The 12,736-nt window shown below is 40.8% G+C and overlaps 1 protein-coding gene across 1 annotated transcript in view; it reads right to left on the reverse strand.

Moving 5' to 3' along the window:
• Positions 1 to 12,736, reverse strand: part of HSPA12A (heat shock protein family A (Hsp70) member 12A) — a 113,965-nt gene that overhangs the window by 100,164 nt on the left and 1,065 nt on the right. The gene's annotated exons all lie outside the window — the stretch shown is intronic.

Raw genomic sequence — 12,736 nt, forward strand, 5'->3', positions numbered from 1 at the left:
CCTAGTCACCAGAGGGAAGGAAAAGAAAACAATCTTCGTTTGGGGCAGAAAGGGAGAGAAAGTATGGGAAAATGTCCTTAATAACCGTAAATGGGGAAGAGAGAGAGAGCGAGCAGCTCATTGCGATGAAGCATTTAGTGCTTTTAAGCTAAATACCTCAGCATATTAAGCAAATAGAGAAAAGCCAGCTAGAAGATGTCAGCAAATTGAAGCGAGCGGGGCTCAGAAAGCCGATAGGAGGTGCCTGGCTTTGACCCCTTTTCCCATCACATGCCTGGCCCGCCTGCTTGTTTAGTGTTGCCTCTCCTCTCCAGCTGCGGCGCTTATTGAAAAGCTCTTGCTCCCTGCCTGGTTTTGGCACATTTTCTGCAGGTGCCTCCTACTGCGGCCACAATGGGCTGCCAGGGAGGTTTAGACCTGTCAACAGCTACGGGGGAGGGGGTGGCGGGGTGGAGGGGGCGCAGCTATTGTCTTAAAGGGCCAGGGACATTGGGAACCTCCCCTCCGCGAAGCCAGCAGCACAGGCACCTGCTAATGAGACGAACCCTTTCTCCGGCTCCCTCTTTCTCTCTTTAATGATTTAACTTGATCGCTTTGGTTCCTTTCTGGAAGGGGAATTGCTCCATTGATCATCTAAAGTAATTGCCTGTAAAACATTGCCCTGCGACCACGACGACTACTTCCCTGGCTGAAAATGTCACAGCAATTGAAAAGCTCTCAGCCCAGTTCAAGAACGAGGTTGCTCAAGAGGACAGTCCTTGCATATGTCCTCAAGGACTGGCGCGTTCAGAGCTGCACGCTTGGGGTGGGACTGGTGGATTTTTAAGGCAGAGAATTTCCCTTCCTGTAGCATAGTCTGATTTTGTGTGAGGTTGTGGAAGACGAACCAAACTGAACTTGAAACTCCCTCAACCCTAAAATTAGATGGTTCAAGGAAAGACATTGTTTTTTCTTTCTTTTTTTGTTTTTTTAATTCCCCCCCAAGGATATTTTTCCATGGATTTTTAGAGAGAGTGGAAGAGAGAGGGAAAGACAGAGAGAAACATCGATGTGAGAGAAACACATGGGTCGGTTGCCTCCTCACATGCCCGACCAGGGCCCGGGCCAGGCAGAGGCCTGCAACCGAGGTACGTGTCCTTGACTGGGATCGAACCCAGGACCCTTCGGTCTGCAGGCTGATGCTCTACCCCCTGAGCCAAACCGGCTGGGGCGACATTATTTTCTTAATCACCCAGGCCATTCTTTTCTGGGAAGCCCTGAGTTCGGAGGGATGGCCACGTGGGTCAAGTGTGATTTAGGAAAGCATCTTCGTTTCATCACACAGGAAGACAGTGTCTTTGTCCAGGGGGTAGCAGGGGCCTCGGGTTAGGAGAGGAATGATGCTCTAATTGGGTGAGATTTGCTGATTCTTCAGACCTGTCACTTGGCGGCAGCAGCGACACACTGTAGGAACGGCATGACATGCTTAAGTAGTCTCCATGAATACTTTATTAGTCATTGCCAGGCCGATGCGAGGGTGTAATTCACCTGGGGAAAAGCACTTTGTTGTCCGCATCAACCTGCCAGCAAAATAAACAGCTGCTGGCGATGGTTTCATCTTCCTCTGACAGGTGACAGCCCAAGTTTGTATGGGAATAAGTAGACTTTTTCCATCTAATTGGTGGGAAGCACCACTTGCTTAGTGAGATGCTGCCAGGTTCCTAATGTTACTAATTTGGGAACAAAGCTGCAGGTGAGTCACCTTCCAACAGAATGAGCCATGAATCATTTTTGTAGCTGACGAAGTAAGCAGCAGGCGCTTAATACTGTGTTTTAAAAAAGGGCAGATCGCCTCCCTGACAAATGAGAGAGAGTAGAGCATCCGGCTACAGAGGCCGTTTAAATGGTAAATCTGAAGACAGCTGTATGGCGTTTTTCATGTAAGCCTTCTGAAAGGCCAGGGTTCAAGTTTCATAACTTGTTAGTGATAGATCCTCCCTTCCCCCAACTGATGGACGGAGTATGAGGGGGAAGGATCTATCAGTTAGTAGATGCAGCAGGGTTGTTGTTGTTTTTTTCCTTGGAATTTAGAAATTTTGGATTTTATATTTTTAAATCTTATAATATTGTCAGAATCTATAGCTATTCCGTTGAGGTGATTACATATATTACACCAAAATGTGCTGTATATAATAAAAAGTATTTTTCCTTTACCTACCCACATGGTGAATATAATTTTTAAATTCCTTAAATTTGAACCCATTCACTAAATTGATTCCTGAGTATGAAGAATTACGTTGGCAGCTTTTCACACACAACAGGAGTTTTGTTTTGTTTTTATGGGGAGGGGAGGTAAAGTCTGTGCTTCCATAGCTTATACGGAAAGGTCTTTTATTTTTTGTCTGTAAAATGAGGGTGTGGAGTTAAATGACCCCAAAAGTTCTGCCTGGCTGTATGATTTCCTTGTCTATAGAAATGATTCTGTAAGACCAATGGATGCGGGGTAAATATGCCCAGTTATTTCTAGCAGCTTTGCCTATGAGATAGGCAGCCAAGACAAAGTAAAAGCGGGTTGAGTTAAGCCCCTGCAGCCAAGACAGGAAAGCCGGACCACCAAGGCCTTTACAAGGCACGCCCTGTAAAGAACCTCCGGGAAGCAGGAATGCGAAGGGAAGGTGGTGGGGGCAGCGGGAGTGAGCGCGGGAGGGTGGCCGGCCTGCTGCTGGGGCTCCGCCGCTTGTCCTCCGCATGAACTCCCAGAGTGAGAGCGTGAATGGATGGTGTTAACGCTTCGGGAGGGGAAAGAACATTCAAAGAGGAAAACACAAGCACGTCGTCAGGGGAAGGAATGTCGGCCTGCCAGCAGCCACAAGACTGGTTTCACTTTTGCATCCTCTTCTTTGGTTTGTTTGCACGCGCTGCAAGAGGTCTGCGTGGAACTCCCAAGTTCAGAGACAACCAAATGGAGCATCGCAGCCCTATTCCTCGTGGATCTTTGTGGCCCGTTTGAAACCACCTGACTTCACGAGGTAGAAATTCACCTTGAATTAAGCTTGTTCCAACTTCATACTAAATAGGGTTTGTCACGATGTTGGACGTGCGTTTACAAATAAAAGAATGTGTTTTGAAATGCTGCATCATTCCTGTGTCCACGCACACCTCGTGGATGAAATGTGCGCGCCGCGGTGAGAATTACACCCTGGGCTCCAATGCGGTTGTCTGAAGCGGAAGAACTAACACTCCTCAGAACCGGATCTGTAAATTTGCTTATGGAGGGAGAGCCACAGACATTTCAACCTGAGCCCTTATTTACTTGGCGTTTACACTTGTTACCAACATGTATCTCAGCCACCAAAAGTTAACACACAGAAAGGTTGAGATTCCTCACACTTAAATAAAAAGTTCACATCAGGCTGCGGGATAACAGTACCTGTTGAAAAGCCTGTATTTCATATATAAGGTGTCCTTACTTTCCAGCTAGAAAATCATGTGAATTTGAACTTGGCTTTATAGCTCCTGAATTAATATAGAACTGCTGGCTATGGGAAGAAAAAGGGCTATTTTATGCCTTAATAGAATGCATGGGGTCATTGTAAATGAACGTTTCAGCTGCAGTTCCTGTGACTAAGTCAGACCTCACTCCCCTCCCCCCTGAAGAGCCTGGTTCTACTTTTTTTGTTCCTTGCAATCTTCTTAGAATTACGTGCTGCAAAGTTTCATTTCTTTCAAAAGTCAGAAAGCACAAAACAGCTGAAGGAAGGTTCCCGTACCATGTTTCTCCAGTTTGATACAAGATCTCACCTCCTTTCTTCCAACCAGGTCCTTCCAGAGTTACAACTTATTTTAAAATGCACCTGAAAGAGGTGTACTTTACTAATATCACCCGTATGACTGATCCAATGGACTGGTTTTGGATGCCTACCATAAAAAACCCAAAACTTTACCTACACATGTTGTCAAAAATAGATGAGATGGGATGGCATCAGGAGTATAGTCCTATAGCCTGAATTTGGAGAGTAAGGTGAATCTCTCATAAACACAGTAATGGTATGGACTGACACTGATGTGACAGCCGACCGAGCCTTAACCCCGGGGGTACAGGCGTGTGTGTGTGTGTGTGTGTGTGTGTGTGTGTGTGTAATTCTCTATCTGATCCACCAGCCAGGGTCTAGTTTTGTGCCAAGGAGGATCGTGCTTTTTTCTTAGCATTAAAGCTTGAAAAAAGAGTGTGAAAAGTTCAAGGAATGCCCCTAGTGAGTTAGAGTCAAACCCAGAAAACATACGCAGGGAAAAGTAAAAATGGTTATTTTTAGTTTTAAAAAGCACAAAACCTCAGATGGTGATTCCTTTTGTTCTCATAAAACAAATAATACTTGAAGATAAAGTCTATTGCAAAAATACATTCAAAGAGATCTTATAATTTTGAATTCTTCATTTTGCTTGTATTGCCTGCTTTTGCAGATTTATAATTATCTCAAAAAAACGACAACTAATTTTCTAACAATGGGTTTGTGAGAAATATACAGAAAATAATTATTAACTGAACAGATAATATTTTTCTTGCAATGGTCTCAGTTAAGCATTCAAAATGGCTGTATTTTCAGTAAAGTAGTAAGTGGTATATAGGACACTATTCCTTTAAAGCCTATAAATTGATAAACATACACTTTACTTATTTCAAATACCATACTTTAAAAAAAGTTATGTTTTTGTTCTTACTCTACAAAACACAGTCGTTGATCCTTACCCTACAAAAGACAGTCTTGGACTTTGTATTCTCAACATCAGCACAGGAGCTGTGTATTTCCCTTATGTGCTGTGAGCCTGGCTGTAAAGAAAAGAAAGCATCTATGATTCGGCACTGAAGTTTAGGTCAGGTCCACAAGTTCATAAAAATTCCAATGAGTGCTGGCATGGAATAGTTTTACATCAAAAGGAAATTTGGTACTAGATCACTCAAACAGAAAGTCCACATTTAACATTTTAGGGGTAGAAACATTCTTTAGAAAGCACAGCTGTTAGCTTAACTGAGACATCTCTCCTCTGTAAAATGCCCTGCTCCATGAATGTGGTTCACAATCTTCTCTCTTTTTCAAATCCCCATAAAGATGATACGAAAAGAATGCAAATATTTGACCATGAACTTTGGGGAAGATGGTTACCTGGAGTAGCTCCGGGATATTTCAAATCACTCGGTTGTTCATAAATCAATTCAGACTTTTACAACAGTCTACCAGCGGCTGTTGAACAAGAGGAGCTCCTACGGGGAGTTTTGCAAGTTCCGACAAGGGCAGGGGGAGAGAGGGGGCCCTGGATTCTCACGTCGCCTCCTTTGGCCCTATCTCCATGCACACAAAAAGAATCGGAGATCAAGGCAAGCACCCAGACATTTCTCATCCAAACCTCACTTTGGCCTCAATTATTTATTTCAAGTGAAAGTGCCATCACACCAAGTCATCCTAATATACAGGGGTGGGCAACAATAGGTCTACAGTTGTTCGTATGGAAAATAATAAAATAATAAATGATAACACAAGAATAAACTGTTTTGCATACTCACAACTGTAATCCTACTGTTGCCCACCCCTGTACATCAGCTCTTTTTATTCTACTTTTGTTAAAATTGAGATAATCAAGTTTAAGATTTTATTAGGTACAGAAAACTTTTTTTAAGCACCCCAATAAGCCATTTGATTATTGGTGATTGGATTGTCTATAAACAAAAGTTTGTGATAGAAAATTCTTAAGAAGGTCTAATTTATGAAAGTACCAATGTATTTTTATTTTTTTTAGAAAGAAAATTTGATATAAAGCAAATTACTACCACCACCTAACACCATGAACACAATAAGAATAACTTTCAAATACACCAAAGAAACAAACCCACAATGCTAGTATGGTCTTAGATTACATCAACTCTTTATTTCTGTCTGAGTATGACTGTTATATTCTCCTGCACTTTCCTTTTCCTTCCTATGCCCAGACTGAGGCACTGAAAATAATTTGCTGCCTATAACGTAAGCCGAAGACAGGCATCACTGAAAACATATTAAAAATTATTTCCACTTTAGAAATAACATTTTAGTCTTTCATCCTTACTAAGTCTCTCAAGTATTAGTGGAAACATTATTTTTTCTGGGAAACTGATTCTGATCAGTACTACTTTTATTTCTACATATCCACCTAAGGTGTTGAATGCACAATCACAAAATATTATAATTGCATTATTTAATTAAAAACAGGATCCATTATCCCTTGTTAACATACAATTCTGTGTATTTTTTTCATTGTACAGAAATTTAATTTAACATTAGACTGGCAATAGAGATTCATCCACAAGTGTCAACCTTAAATAATTTTGGAAGTACTTAGGGCTCCAGTGATAATTTTAAATAATTGTCACATATAAAAGAGATGCAGTAAAACCAAATCAATATTGAGAAATTGGTCTAAAATTATTTTATTTGTTAAAAATTCCTGGAAATTGACTCCCCCCAAAATCACAATTCTTCAGGAAATAATTCTCATCTGCATCTGTGACTAGCATTTTTAAAAAATATTCAAATAATGAAATTTTCAAACTTCTTAAACAGGGCAACAACAACAACAAAAAAGGCAAATCAAGGAAGAAAAAGAGAATAACAACAAAAGATAACCCAACCCTTTGCCAATAACAAATGCAAAGAGTCAAGACCTAAATGTGACAACATTTAATTTTTTACCATTTCGAAGGCTAACAATACTATAAGACTCGTGGCCAGAGAGAGACAGTCTTTTCATTTTGCTAATAAGAAACAGATAATTCCTCTTAAGCAGATTAACTTAAAGTACATTTTCAGGGAAGCTAAAATCCCCTTCAATCAGGGTCTTAAGTTTAATTATAAAAGTCAAACAATTTATTAGCTCTCATTTAAGTGCAACAACAAAATAGGTGGGCACACAAAACTCTCAGGGGCCAGGAGACAACCAAATCAAGATTTGCCGTAAACATTCTTAGCCATAAATTGATAAAACATCTAACCGGTTCACTTAACTAGGATTCTTCCCCTCTTTCTTCTTTGCTGCCCCCTATGTAAAAAACAGAGTTAACATTTTCTTCATCCACAGTAAATGCAATGATTGTTTTTATTTTACTACTTCTGTATTAAGAAAAGTACACACACACAAAAAAAGCAAAGAAGTACAAATTAGAAAACCTGCCTTTTGTAGGATCTTGTATATGTATTTGCTTTACTAATCCCCTAATTTTGTCATAAAAATACTTTTAAATTGTATCTACTTCTAAAAAGTTAAAAAAATATCTATTTTAAAGTGGCAAAAAAAAAATAAAAAGGTAAAATAGCTTGCTTGAAGGATTTCTTTTGCCTGATTTTTTCCTTTTTTCTTTACTGTCTGAACTCACTGGATAATTGCCCTATTTCCAGTTTCATTCTGCCTATAGAGAAACTGTGTGTCTATACCTTGAAAAATACCAATTAAACTGCCAGCGGTAGCATCTCCAACAGTATCTTTTGGTCTTCAGTGTCAAAGCCCTTTGAACAAATGACCGGAAGGCTAAGTCTAAAACAGCCTTTGACAAGAATGCCAGCTTTGAGCACTCACTTTAGGACTAAGGCTCCAGCTTACTGCTTTACTTAGGAAGCAAGAGAGAAATAACCCATCAACTTTATAATTTGCACAAATGGTAAAGGTTAAAATAAAAGTGAAAGATTACCAGAAGGTCACTAATATTGTTTTGAAAGGGAGGGGGAAGTTCCTCTTATCATTTAATTCAATTCCATCCAAATTTCTGTACAAAGCTAAATAAAAGATTTCAAATATTGCAAAACTGCTAAAAATGCTACATTTTCCTTTCCCGCAATTTCTGTAGTAATAATGATACCATTTACTGTATGCCGGGCACAGTGGGGGAAAGTTCACATGGATTTTTAAATTTAATCTCATAGCAATCCTATGAAATTGAAAATATTAGCAATGGGGAAATGGGCTCAGAGAGTTTTAGAAACTTGTACAAGGTCACACAGCTGGGAACTGAAAGAATTAGAACTTGAACCCATGGGGTCTGATTTCAAGATCCCATGCTTCTAGCCCAGTGGTCGGCAAACTCATTCGTCAACAGAGTCAAATATCAACAGTACAACGATTGAAATTTCTTTTGAGAGCCAAATTTTTTAAACTTAAACTTCTTCTAACGCCACTTCTTCAAAATAGACTCGCCCAGGCCGTGGTATTTTGTGGAAGAGCCACACTCAAGGGGCCAAAGAGCCGCATGTGGCTCGCGAGCCACAGTTTGCCGACCACGGTTCTAGGCCATCTTGGCTGCTTCCAAACCATTCCTGGGTGAAGCCTTAGCCATTCTCTTTTTGACAGGATCCATGAAGAAAGCTTGTAGAGCAGTGGTTTCAACCTTGGCTGCCCATTGATATCACATATTAAAAAATACTTATGCTTGGGCCCTACCCCTAGAGATTCCGATTTAATAGGTCTGGGGTAGGGCCCAGGCATCAGTAATTTTCAGTACTCTACCAGTGAATAAAATGGATAATCCTTCTCTTTGCGATGCTTAAATTCTAATGGTGCTTAGATTCTAGTAGAATCCCCAGATGATTCTAATGTGCAGCCCAGAGTGAGAACCAGTGATCACATTAATATTACCACTTATCCAGGCTCCTTGCTCCAAGCCCTCAATGTAAGCAACTCAACTGGCAGAGAATGGGAAAGAGGCTAGCAATAGCTGACACGAGATGGTAGAATTTTACTTAGAGAGTTCCATATCTGAGAAGCAGTGGTGCACCATGGTAAATGCATGGACATTGGAGTCAGCCGGACCTGAGTTCAAATTCCAGCTCTACTATTTATGAACTGTGTAACCTTGGGCCAGCCACTGGCCTTTTGTGGATGTTCTATAGATTCGATGGGGTGATGTGCGGAAAGCCCCAGGCATATAACATTGCTCCGTCAATGGTAGTTGCTTCTGTGGTTTTTGTTGTTCTTATTACTACAGTGGTAATGACTACTGCCAGGAGGCATTAGGAGTGAAAAAATCAAATTACAGAAAAACATTTTTTATTAGTCAAATAATTCCTACTTTTATTACTTAGCATTTAATTTGCAGCTATTTCTATTGCAAATTAGCTTGGCAATCATATTTCTCATTCATGACAACTGCGTAAGGGCAACATTATTACTCCCGTTCGCCACAAGAGGAAAAGACAACATATCCATCTATTCTGTCTCTAGTTTCTATGATTCTGTGATTAGACACCTGCAATCATGTTCATTAGTCCCCTATGAAAAATGATACTCAACACAGATGGCAAATGCAGGAAAGAAGAATTAACAAGCACTTGATAGCAACCCCAAAATAACATCTAAATAATCACTTCTGAACATTAAAGTCATGACAAACAAGTTCCAATTTATATAAAGATGTCAGAAAGGATTGAGGAAAAATGAACAAATACATTTTTCTTTATCCTCATTCATTTAGGAAATGTCTGACATAACTCAGAAATTCTATCTGAAATGCAGACAGAAGAATGGTTAATTTCCTCTAAGAAGGGCCTTCCATTAGCAGATAGGAATACCCTCATATGTCCTGATATTTTATCTTAAATCAGAGCTACAAAGTAGAAGAGACCTAAGATGGAGAGACCCAATTCAGTGGTTCTCAATCAAGATCTCCAAGAAGCCCGTGGGCTGTGGGCAAGGGGTCCCACAACTTCAAATGTACACCAAACACATTCCCAACACTGAAGAATGGCTTGCCCACAAATATTATCTCTTTGTCATATGTACGTTCCTATGAATGAAATACAAATGCCTCTAGACATACTACTGAATTTATAATCACTATATATAACCACTATTACACGGGAAGGGGAGTCCTCAATTTTTTGTTGTTCAAAAGGAGTCTTCATCGAAACGGTTAGGAAACACTGATCTAATACAACCCCCTCATCTCATTGAATAGATCCTAGAAGATATTGGGACATGTGGGATTCCTATAATCTAGGTATTCTAATTCCCAAATGGTCTTTGCCCCACACCATACATCCCTTCCAATGGGAAGTTAACAGCCATGGTCATGTCCTCTTTCTAATATCTCTTCTCTTTCTAAAAGAGGAGAGCATAGTCCTACCCACTGTCACTGGATATGTGCCAGAATTTTCTCTATATCCTGAATCTGTCTTTTCTCTTCCTTTCCTTCCCCGGCTCAACTCTCCAGTTTATGCCTTTAGGGTTGGTTGGCAGCTTTCCACCCCTTTCAAGCTCCGACGCTCTGTAAGTGCCCTTGGACATTTAGTCTTAATATGAAGGTACTGAATAAGGAATGTGTTAAGTCTGTATAAAATATGCATATGCATGAATGTATTTTGTAGCTAAAACCCCAGAACTTCTAAATCTATGGAAAATAAGAAAATTGGTATATTCGTGAATAATTATTTTATTTTCTCTGAACCTGTCAACACTAACAGGCTCTTAACCCCCTAGCCTACCAACTTTTCAAAATGCTTTCATGTCTTTTATTTCAGTTTATTGTCCCAATTGGTCGCTAAAATGCGTTACTGGAGCACAATTAGAATTTAAGAGCCATGACAAGAAGAAATGCTATATATTTTATTCACAGCCTTCCTCTCCCCCACCCCCCACCCCCCGGAGCTAAAACAGTGCCTGGCACATGGTAGGCATTCATTCAATTAATGTTTGTTGATTGACTGAATCAACAGCAAATGGGAATGATATGTTTATTTATTCATCATTTAGCCTACAAGTAGTTTTATTTTTATTTGAGGAGATAGAATGATCTACAAGGGAAGAACTGAGTCCCTAATAATCTTTTCTGTCTTCAATTCTCCTCGTAATATTTGACTTAACATCCTTTCCTCAAATAGTTTTAATGTAATTCTTCAAAATTATACAAGTTATACATTCATTTTAGGAAAATCAGAAACTGCCGATAAAAAGAAGAAAATAAAGGTTCCCTATATCCCCATAACCCAAGGATGACACAATTAACATGCTTATAATCTTTCAGACTTTTTTCCTGTGTGCTCAGCGTGCGCGCGCGCGCGCGCGCGCACACACACACACACACACACACACACACACACCTGACATAGTTCCACAACTCTCTGTCCTAGATTCTATGATTTGGAGTTTTTTCTTTTTTTCCATAAGCCCCTTTTTTTTTTGGTCTCCTACAATAGCTCCTTACTCTCTTCCTATATCCTAAATATATTCCTTCCCCAACATCTAGATCCTGAGCTCAAGAGGATGTTTTCCCCTTTTCCTTCCAGAAGATTCATCTGTTCTTATTCAACTTTAAATTTGTTGTGGGTATCTTGTATCTTCTTGTAGCTTCAGTCTTCCCTTTCCTCTGGGATACCAGTGCCCTACATGTCTAAAACCAAATGCATCCTGTCCAAAAAAACCAGATCACTCCTTCCCCCCATTTCTGTCAACTGTAACACAATTCTGCAGGCTATCCTCAACAGTCATCTTTGGTTCCCCGACCTCAAAGTGATTTTCAGCCTTGCTTCCTATTATCTCTCTCACCCTTCTCTTCTCATTGCTACTATTATTGTTTAGGTCCTTACATCTATGTTATTTTCTGCCTGGGTCTCCTGCTTGTTGTATAACAAAACACCTATCAAAGTTACCCACTGCTGCTGGGTAACTTCCTAAAATGCCACTTGCATCTTGCCTATCCTATATTCAGAAATGTGGATGGCTTCCCACTCTTACAGAATGGTACTGCAGCTCCTTCACAGTCTCACCTCAGACTACTTTTCCATCCTTATTTCTCATTATTCTTATAAATCTCTCGCTCCAGCCAGCCTGGTGTACTCAGTACTCACCCAACTCCAAAACATCTGATTGTGAGTTAGGTATTTATGAAGTATTTATTATGTGTAAAATCCCTTCATTCACCCGACAGGTATTTACTGAGCATCCATTCTATCAGGTAATGTACTGTTGCTGGGGATGCAAAGGTGAACAAGACACACCGAGTCCCTGTCCTCATGGAACTTAGAGGCGAATGCATTACAGAGAGGAGACACTGAGACATGGTGGTCCCAGCTCAGGGTACTTCCAATGTTCCATTAAAATGTCAAATGAGTCAAGAAATCCCTGAGGGCTGAACTTTGCAGCCCAGGGGAAGGATTCAGAAGAAATGAAGGGCTGAGTGAGGAGAGCTGGAGTGTGAGAAAAGGCTTCTCTGAAGTGGGATACAACCAGGCCTTAAAGGGTGGGCTGCTAGAAAAGGGGGTGCCCTCCATCCAGGGGGATGTGAGGAAAGGCACAAAGGGGGACCGGAAACAGCAGCAGCAATGGCAGGGGCTTATTCTGTACACAGGTTCACTCAACACCATTCAGCAGAGCCCACGCTCCGTCCCCGCGGGCCCCCAGGCTCTGCGGGGTGGATGCGAGTATGACTCAGGCTTGGCTCCTACATGCAGGGATGGCCATCTAGCCAGGAGGATGGGGTAGGTCTGTGATGACTTACAGCACCCTGGAAAGTGAGACGTTCCATTAGCGATTCGGAGAAAACACGGAGAAAGTTCAGAAGGAGCTACATGTCTGGGCCCCTATTGCAGTATTTACAGAAGCAAATGTTTTTACAGATGTACGTGCACCTGCTGAAAACAGCTATCCGCTTTCAAATGTTTCCTCACTCATTCTCTCCTAAGTGACCAGTGAACCAGGCAGAGTGGGTAAGCAAGATGTGTTTTCCAGATGATCCAAGGGCAGC

This window comes from Cnephaeus nilssonii (assembly GCF_951640355.1).
Source record: "Cnephaeus nilssonii genome assembly, chromosome: 16".
Classification (NCBI taxonomy): Eukaryota; Metazoa; Chordata; class Mammalia; order Chiroptera; family Vespertilionidae; genus Cnephaeus; species Cnephaeus nilssonii.